This window comes from Glycine soja, chromosome 1, assembly GCF_004193775.1.
Source record: "Glycine soja cultivar W05 chromosome 1, ASM419377v2, whole genome shotgun sequence".
NCBI lineage: Eukaryota > Viridiplantae > Streptophyta > Magnoliopsida > Fabales > Fabaceae > Glycine > Glycine soja.
This window is the reverse complement of record NC_041002.1, coordinates 43,280,340-43,289,616: the sequence shown is the minus strand read 5'-3', so window position 1 is coordinate 43,289,616 and position 9,277 is coordinate 43,280,340. Positions and strand designations below refer to the sequence as shown.

The 9,277-nt window shown below is 28.3% G+C and overlaps 1 long non-coding RNA gene across 6 annotated transcripts; it reads right to left on the bottom strand.

Annotated features, from left to right (window-relative positions):
• Positions 1 to 2,184: 2,184 nt before the first annotated feature.
• On the bottom strand, positions 2,185 to 7,449 carry LOC114416341. Of its 6 annotated transcripts, none has more exons than XR_003667453.1 (8): positions 6,984 to 7,449; positions 6,795 to 6,883; positions 6,566 to 6,707; positions 6,135 to 6,363; positions 5,712 to 5,787; positions 4,825 to 5,011; positions 4,064 to 4,182; positions 2,193 to 2,410 (listed from the first exon to the last, which is right to left on the bottom strand). It is a non-coding gene; the product is annotated as an uncharacterized LOC114416341 (long non-coding RNA). The 6 variants fall into 6 exon arrangements; XR_003667451.1 differs by having other exon boundaries at positions 2,195 to 2,410; positions 4,825 to 4,988; XR_003667450.1 differs by having other exon boundaries at positions 2,185 to 2,410; positions 4,825 to 5,787; positions 6,566 to 6,710.
• Positions 7,450 to 9,277: the final 1,828 nt, after the last annotated feature.

The following is a 9,277-nucleotide window of genomic DNA, read 5'->3' as shown; positions in this document are numbered from 1 at the left end:
TAAGATTGCCTCGTATGAAAATGTATAGTAAAGATAGTGAATATAAAATTTATTCTAAAAGTGTGCAAATTTGGTTAGAGGTTTGTAGGAAAACCTATTACTGTTAAAGTGTTGTTGTTGTTGTTGTTGGGAAAGTGCATATGAATGGCAATGGATCCAGAACTGGGTGACTTGTAATTTACACTTTTCTAAAATGCAGTGTAGAATGTAGAGTTAAATCTTTTAAATAAGGAATATGTAGTAGAGAGCATGTGAAATAGATTTTAGAAGGTGATTCAGAGGTTAGGAGGAAGACTTGTGTTAGCAAAAGATTGTGTCACACCAAAATTCATAATAAAGATAGTATATGTAAAAGCCTATGAATTTCTGCAAAATGAATTATTGAATACGGTTAAATAGGCATTTAATGAATAATGTCATGTATTATAATCTAAGTAATGGTGAAACCTGTTAGTTAAAAGTGAGTTCCAGTGAAAGGTACACTAAATTCAAATGGATGAAAGTTAATATTGAAACAGCATAACATCATGTTTGATTTATTGTCATTCATGGTTGTGAAGTGAGTGTACATGCTGAATAAATCAGAATTAGAAAGCCAAACATGTCAAAGCACAATTGCTTTTGACAAACAAAATGGAAAACTACAAAATAATATAGTTGAAGGCCTCGATAATCAATTGGATAAATGAATATTAATAGTCTAGAAATAGGCAGAATAGTAAAATATAATATAGGATCTAGTTAACAAAACCTATTAGAAATTTTGGAAAACCTCTTTGAAGACAACATTGGTATATCTAATAAATATCACATCTTATAATTCTATTAAACTTAATCATTTATTCTATTTATGAAATACTATAATAAATTCTATTAAATATAAAATGTTTATTGTTAAATAAATACTACATAAATACAAAAAATGTTTTATTATTTAGTCTTTCCAAGTTTAAATCCCTTGTATATATTAGATATATTTGAAATTAATGAAATATTTATTATTATTGTAGTATTTTGTTTCCTCCCAATAAATATCATTTACATTTCAACAAGAAAAAAATATTATTTTCACTAGACACAACCCCATGAGTATTATTAAGGTAGTATTTGTGTACATGTAATATTTATGTGAGGAATGTTAGCGATACTCTCTCGTGTTGGGAAAAGACTTTCTTCATGATTTGTTATAATTTATTAGACATAATCCTTTTGATAGGTTTCGCTTATCAGTTAATATAACTTAGGAGAGACAAGCGTTAAATAAGAAGTAAAACCTACAAAAATGATGATTTTAATAAATTTTAACCAATCAGAACAAGTCTTAAAAAAAGATTATGAGAGAAAGTGTCACTAACATTTCCCTAATGCTTTTGTTGATTTTGTTCTTAATTTTTTTTTGTTAATTTGGTGCTTGTAAAACTTATATATATATATATATATATATATATTGATCAGTAGTTTTTTTTATGATATGTTATTTTTTTTTACTCATTGTGAAATATTAAGGCTTCAAGAGTATTGCATTGAGACTTACATATTAAAATATTCTTATTTTTACTTTTAAACTAGACTTCTTGTGATGTTTTTTTATCTCATCATTTTGTAATTTTTTTTAAAAAAAATATTTGTTTCACACACACACACAAATAATACTCCCCCGTCCTAAAAAAAGTGTCATCTTAAATTATTTTACATAAACCAAGAAAATTAAAGCTAATAAAAAGATGAAAAAAAAGAATTTTATAAATAATTTTTATTTTAGTTTTTCAATATAACATTACTTAATACTTTCCACTTGTAACCCTTATAACATTAATGATATAGGCTGCAAAACAAAAATTGAATTAATGATGATAAGATTAATTTTGTAAAATTGTTGTTCTCTTTCATTTATTTATTGATTTTTGTTTATCCGTATAAAACAACCTAAGACAGTAATTATAATGAGATGAAAGAATTAATATATAATATTTCATTAAGAAATCAAAGTGAAATTTATTAAGAGTATTCGTGGAAAAAATGATTAATAATGCATAGAAAAACCAAGATGTCATTTATTTTGGGATAAGTTTTTTTTAAATTGCAATACTTATTTTGAGACTAAGGAAATATTTAATAAAGATAATAAATATATAATATTTAATAAATGACATCAAAGTTAATTAATTAATAATATTAAATATATTATAATTAATTAATGATATTAAATATTTATTAAACATATATTAAATGAGTTTTGTTTGATATTATTTACAAAATATAGCTCGGGAGATACCAAAAGTAGCTTGAACTATTGAAGTGATTGAGAAAGATCGATCAATAATTTCACACCTGATTTGATATAAATAAAGACTTTTTCTGTGGTTTTACCTCCACAGCCAGCAAGGCAAGTCAAATTTATTAGCTACCCCTGAAAACGTCAAAATAAATTAGTGTAAACCTCCATTTCAGGTCCCAAAAATACAAAACGTCACTATTTTAGTTATTCATTAAAGTTTACGTCAATTCAATCTCTGTAGCATGTAATGTTAATATCAATTTATTTTCTTGATCATTATAAACGTTTATATTCTCTCCAAGTTCATTCAGCAAATCAAATAAATAACATTGAGATGGAAAAGGCACACAAATGATTGAATTGAAAAATAGAAATATTAGTGCTCATTAACTAGTAAGAATAATATGATTTATTATTTTATTGGTAAGTCAGAAACACATGCAGCAGATAATTAATTTATTATATTTCTAGTTTCTAGATAAGGGTCAAGGATTGGACTAGTGGGTAATTTCCTAGCATTTTTTTTTATTTGGTTGTAAGGGATATGCCGATCGAGGATACAATATTTGTTAAGGAAATTAATTTATGATTTTTGTTGGTAACTATCTCTATAATATTTGAACGTTTGTGTTCTAAACTTAGCTTTTAATAAAATTGTTTCCTAAAAAACTAATAAGAAGAATAATTCTTAAGTGAATATAATATATATTGGTACAATCAATTAAAAATTTAACATATATTAAATAATAATAATAATAATAATAATAATAATAATAATAATAATAATAAAAAGTTATATTATATTATAAATACTATATTATATTATATTATATTATAAACACACGCATACATTTATCTTTTGAAATATTTTTTTGTGATTTATGATTTTATTCTGTTTTTTATTTGAAATAAAAGTTACAAAAACTAGTAAATATTTTTTGTAAAAATTATTATTTGTTAGAAGTTAAATATGTAAAAATTTTAAAAAAAAATCAGATCCCCTCCGATGAATGTCTGGATCTGATTTTTGAAACAATGCACGTACAAAACACGCAAGCAAAAGTGCATTACTTTTTTGGCATTCATTTCCTGCATTTTTAATATCATGAAAGAGTATCGAGTTCCAAGAGTACAAGACACGAATTTATTTTAATAAGAGCACTTATAACTTATTGGGTTGAAAGAAAAGTTGCAGATTTTATTGTTTTCAAGTTAATATTTTCTTCTAATGCACGGCATTTGTGATTTATATATTCCAATTTTTTTTTAGAAAAATTAGAAAAAATAGGAATTAGAATAAATGAAAATTCAGAGACTTTATTAAATTTCACATATATAGTTCAATCATCAATAACTTTACACATATAATTGGCAAAACTACTACTTACGGATTTATGCCATTGGTGATTCTATATCAAGAAGTATGCAGATTTCCAAACAAGTCAAGCACTCAATGTTAAGCAAACTTACAATGGTATATAAGATCATCATATATTACATTTGAGGTGCTTCCAAACTAAAATAGTGCATTCCAGGAATGCAGAGAAGTATTACTTTGGGAAGCTATTTAGCACAAGATCATAAATATATATATATAAAAAAAAAAAACCGGGATTCATTCTCAAAACAAGATCACTGCATAACGTACACAACAAGTTGCGAACATTCTCAAAACAAGGTTCCGTGCTTAAATTAATTCAAAAGAACGAGCTAGTGTTCTTCTAAGGCATGCAATGCATTTTTTCCAGATATAGTCAAACTTGAAAGATAATCTTTTATGCATACCTGACCAACTTATGTGCACTTAGCTCAACTATTTCCTGATTGTCAATAACTCTGACTCTAAGGTATTCTTGTCTATAAAGTGAATCCCGCATGGCTTGGATATATCCTTCAATGTACAACTGCACCAGGCCACAAATCTAATTATTAACAGACAACCAAATCAACATTTTAAAAAATCAAGATGGAAGAAAGTATAAATATTTCTTTTGTTAAACATTAATGTATAAACATAAACACATAAGTTGGAAATTGAAGTCATTAGAATAATTAATCGTTATCCTTAGTATTATAGACCTCTTCGTAGATTTTGTTAGAATATCTAGAAAATATCTTGTAAGAGTCTCTGAAAAGTAAAAAATTTCTTAATCCAAAAGTTGATGGTACAAGACAGATGGGTCTGTGGGCCCAATACTAAAAGATATTGTAACATCTTTCTTAGAATAAATAACATCTTAAATGATATTGCAACATAAACTAGGGCCAGATCACTTTATATGATGTGTTGCTTTACTGCAATGAGATGGTCTTACTTGCATATCGTGGTGTATTAAAATTACAAAAAAAAAAAAAGGCAAACTATAGATTAAGCTAAAACAAAATCAAAATCTCATTTTGTATAAATACGAGTACACTTTAAATAATAGGATAGGATTACTAATTAATTATTACTATTGTTTGAAGTGGGGGATTAGGGATAGTCATTCTGGTGGATCATATGATGTAAAATCATACTTTTACATTTGTCCAAGGACGAGAAATACCTCAAAATAGATTGCTTTATCAGTAAGAGTAAGTTTGCCAGGCTATGCCATATTATTCTCCCATTTCAGAACAGGTCTCTTAGTTGGAACCAATGCATAAAATCCTCTCCTCAAAAAGTTGAGGAAACTCTGGAATTTGATATGATATCTGTTTTTCACGCACTCTGCAGTAATATCAGTACCAGTTCTGAAATTGTATCAAGCAATAAGCATGCTGTAGAACAACCATAAAAGGAAAGATGGAACTAACAAATTATATCATTTATTTATGCTGCAATACTCAACTGAGGCAACTGTACCATATGAAAAGTCTATAAAATACAAAGATTTTTACCATATAATTGAAGCATCAAAACTAAAAGTGAACCTCCAATGTAACGGATTCGAAAATTGAAGGGCAAATGAGAGGAGTATGAAGCAGAAGCATTATAACTCATGGCAAATTCCCTGGCCTCTAAGACCACCAGAGGAGGGGGTGCCATTCCCTCCCCCGTCCTCCTTCTCAGGCTCGTGGGCATTGAGACATTGTTGTACTCAAGAAATAAACATACTCAGTTCTGAATAAAGATATAAATATTTGGCTTTTAAGCTAGATTTGAGTACAAACACAGGGTTTCCCCTATAAAATAATTTCCTCCTTCAAAACACAAGGAATAACAATCTAACATCTTATTTCCCTTTTACTCTGCAACACTACTTATATATCACTATAACTATCACATCATAATTTATAACTGCCTAATACAAAATTAATATCAAAATAGATGCCTAATGACTTCCTAATACATAATTATAATAAATCAGGTTTTTCCCTATAAGACCTCCTAAGTAAACCTAAAAATAAAAAATAAAAGTAATGTGTCCTAATAGGAAAGCTGCTTACATACCTTTAGTATGATAGATTGAAAATTATATTCTTGTGTATCTCAGTCATAACTCCACTCATAGCTAGCAAGAACCACCCTATATTTTTGGATTGAAGAAAGCATTTTAAGAAAAGAAACTAAAAAAATTATCAGAATCATTTAGTATATTAGTTTATAGTAAACATTTTAAGGCAAAAGAAGAAAATAATCATTATTTAGTGCTTTGTCTTATTACATTGTCTTTTTTCAGTAATTTTGGGATAACAAACAAAATTTTTTACTGTGCATTTCAAGTGCAAAAGTAAAAACATGTATCATATAGCACTTCAATTATATACTTTAGTCTTGAATCTGTTAATATATATTCTATTTGATGAATGCACTGGTCCAAGGACCAATATAAAAGAATTTACATCCAAAATATAACAATTCACGCATATTCACCTGCTAAATTGTTCAATACAAATCACAGCAGCTAGAGAAAGAACCCCACATGGTGTTCTACGGTCAATTGTCTGCTCTATCATTAAAATGTCTTCCATAACTTGAAATCCACAATCATTTTCAGGATCAGGCTTCCTAGTTTGACCAGGTTTTGCAAGTGGAAAGGTAACTTCATTCCATAAATTTTGGGTCCTTGACATCAATACATTCAATCTTTCTTGGATAGAACCTTTGAAAAAGAAATGGAAATTTAATTATTGAAATAAAAGCCAGAATGAGAGAGAGATAAAGGAAAAATAATACACTATAATTTGGAGAAATGTTATTTTCTTTTAATCTCAAAGACAAGATTGTGACTAAAACAAGAAGGCAGAAGCTTAAAAAGTGTGGTACCACTAGTAGCATTAGAAGTAACAAGAGAAGGAACGTACTAGTACTCATGTCATTCAGCTTCCATTTATCCCCAAAGGACTGTGCCACAAACTTGAATGAGAACTTTTGCTTTGAGAATATTCTTGTGGAATACTTGTAGTTGTACGCACTGTGGGGAGAAATCACATGAACTTAATAGATCTGCTGCCAAATTATTTATTGTTGTATAAGCAATTATGTTTGAAAGTTGCAACCTTAGACTTACTGGAAAAAAAAGTAGCAACTTACTGAAAAATTTGGTGTTGTGGTTGTTCCCCTGTATTTTAGTGCTGCCAAATCTTAGGCTCTAGCTGCCTTTTCTTCTTTATCATAACCACCTGCAAGTAGTGACAACAAATGATAACTAAATGTAAACAAATTTTAACGTTCTCTTCTTACTTTTGGCCTAAAATAGAGGAACGTTGTAGATCATCATACCTTGCCTTCCTTTGCGAGTTTGTCCATCTCTTCTACAACTATTATCCCACAGGTGAGCCTCGTACCTCCCTGTCCACCTATGCCTTCAATTAAGTCAAAAACCCTAATTTCATAATCATTTAACAATTTTTTTTTTTAAAAAAACAACAATTCATTTACTAGAGGAACTTTTTAACTGAGATATGAAGCAGTGGTGAAAGATTTGTGACAGCTCAAATTTATATGCATAAACTAAATAAAAAAATATTCATACACATCTTTGTTTAGGTTATAAAATAAAAAAACCCTGTTAAATCCCGGTAGATTGAAGTTCTCTGTCCAAAAGTGTCAATGGACTTTCTCGGTGCAGTTTCAATGGCTTCAGTTTGGGAGGAATCAAGTGCGGCCGAGGTGTTTGGTTGTTTGTTATCAGAAGAACTCTCTCCATTATCCACACTAGCAGTGAGAAGGAGCAGTGATGTGCTTGATTGTGAACCAGTACTCATGGAAAGTGACGAGGGAGGAGGTTCTAGAAAGGGCTACTATCCGAGGCGGCAGATGAAGACAAAAAGTCGTCGTCGGATATCATGTAGTTGACGTGGACGGTTTTTTTAAACAACTCATCTCTATACAACATTCTAAGACAGTTTTTATTAACTGTGTTAGAATGAGTGTCGTAAAAGGCTCTTATTATTATTATATTTACAAAAATGTCAGCGCATCACTTTTTAGGTCGGTTCCCAAATAACTATCGTAGAATTCCTGTGGTAAATTGCTGTTTTTCTAGTAGTGGCTTTGCAAGAAAAAAAAGCTTACGTTCTATTTATACACGTGACATACTAAACATTATTTTATTTCAAATAATCCACACGACTTTGCACGACTACATGTAATCAAATCACACGTTTTGCTTCTACGCGACTAGCCTTAATATTATTCGATATATGTATTATAGAATTCTTGTCCAATTTTATGTGATATATTGGGAAACCATAAAAAACACATTTGATCTTGATGAAGCAAACACCACAACTTGTAGATGGAGAAGTACGTACTATCTCAAAAATATGGAAATGAAATCTTAATTTGGGTTTAAGGTTGGGGTTTCAGATATAAGGATTTGAGGATATAAATGGGGAAAGGTTGCTAATGCCATCATCATCTACGTCATTTCCAAGTCACATGATATGAACCTACTCGGATGCCACATTAGTAAATTAACAAATCACTAGAAGAATTTTTAGGGATTTTAATGGGAAAAATTAAAATGGAGGACAAAATGGAAAAACTCATGAATTTTTTAGGGACTAAAATCTTATTTAAACTTAAGACAAATTGTGTTTTTAAAGAAAATTCAATGATGAAAGTTCATGAATGAAATATAAAAGGATAATTCATACTAAAAGAATACAGAGAAGATGTTCCTATTTTAATTAAGTCATTACTTAAATTGTAGACGCACACACGCATATTGTGCTATAAAAATAACAATAACAGCATAATTAATAGAAAAAGAAATAAAGAAAAAATGCACTTTCCCCTTCTTATTTTAGTTGTCATCTTTTAAATATTTCCCTAATTCAAATTATTTGTAATTTTAAAATATAAAAAAGTATTAATTAACGTTTTCCCAATGATATCCTCAAGAAAAAAAATACACTCATAGTTATATAACTACAACTGTATAGTATAATTTATCATTTATGGAATTTATTATGAGAATTAATATAATTAATTGTTTTATTATAATTAATTAATTAATTATTTTAGTATAACGTGTGCTCATGCATTACCTTTTTTTTTACACCAAAGAACCATTTATGATTCAAATTTGTAATATTTTTTTTAAATCAAATCTTAAATTAAGAACAAATAATACTATATCAACATTCACCTTTTTAATAAATATCAATAACAAAATTTGACCTTTTATTGTTATTCCATTTGTTTTAGAGAAAAGGCCATATATATATATATATATATATATATATATATATATATATATATATATATATATATATATATATATATATATATATATGGCCTTTTCTCTAAAACAAATGGAATAACAATAAAAGGTCAAATTTTGTTATTGATTATATATATATATATATATATATATATATATATATATATATATATATATATATATATATATTGTCGTCCTTATCTATCCAGCTGGATTGGTTGCTTGCGATATGCCAGTGGTGTGCACGTATTCATTGGCCACGAGTTTAGGGCACAATTACATGTGTACAGAACTAGCAACAATAGAAAGTGTGTTTAAGTTATAATGTCACGGACCTTCTTGTCTC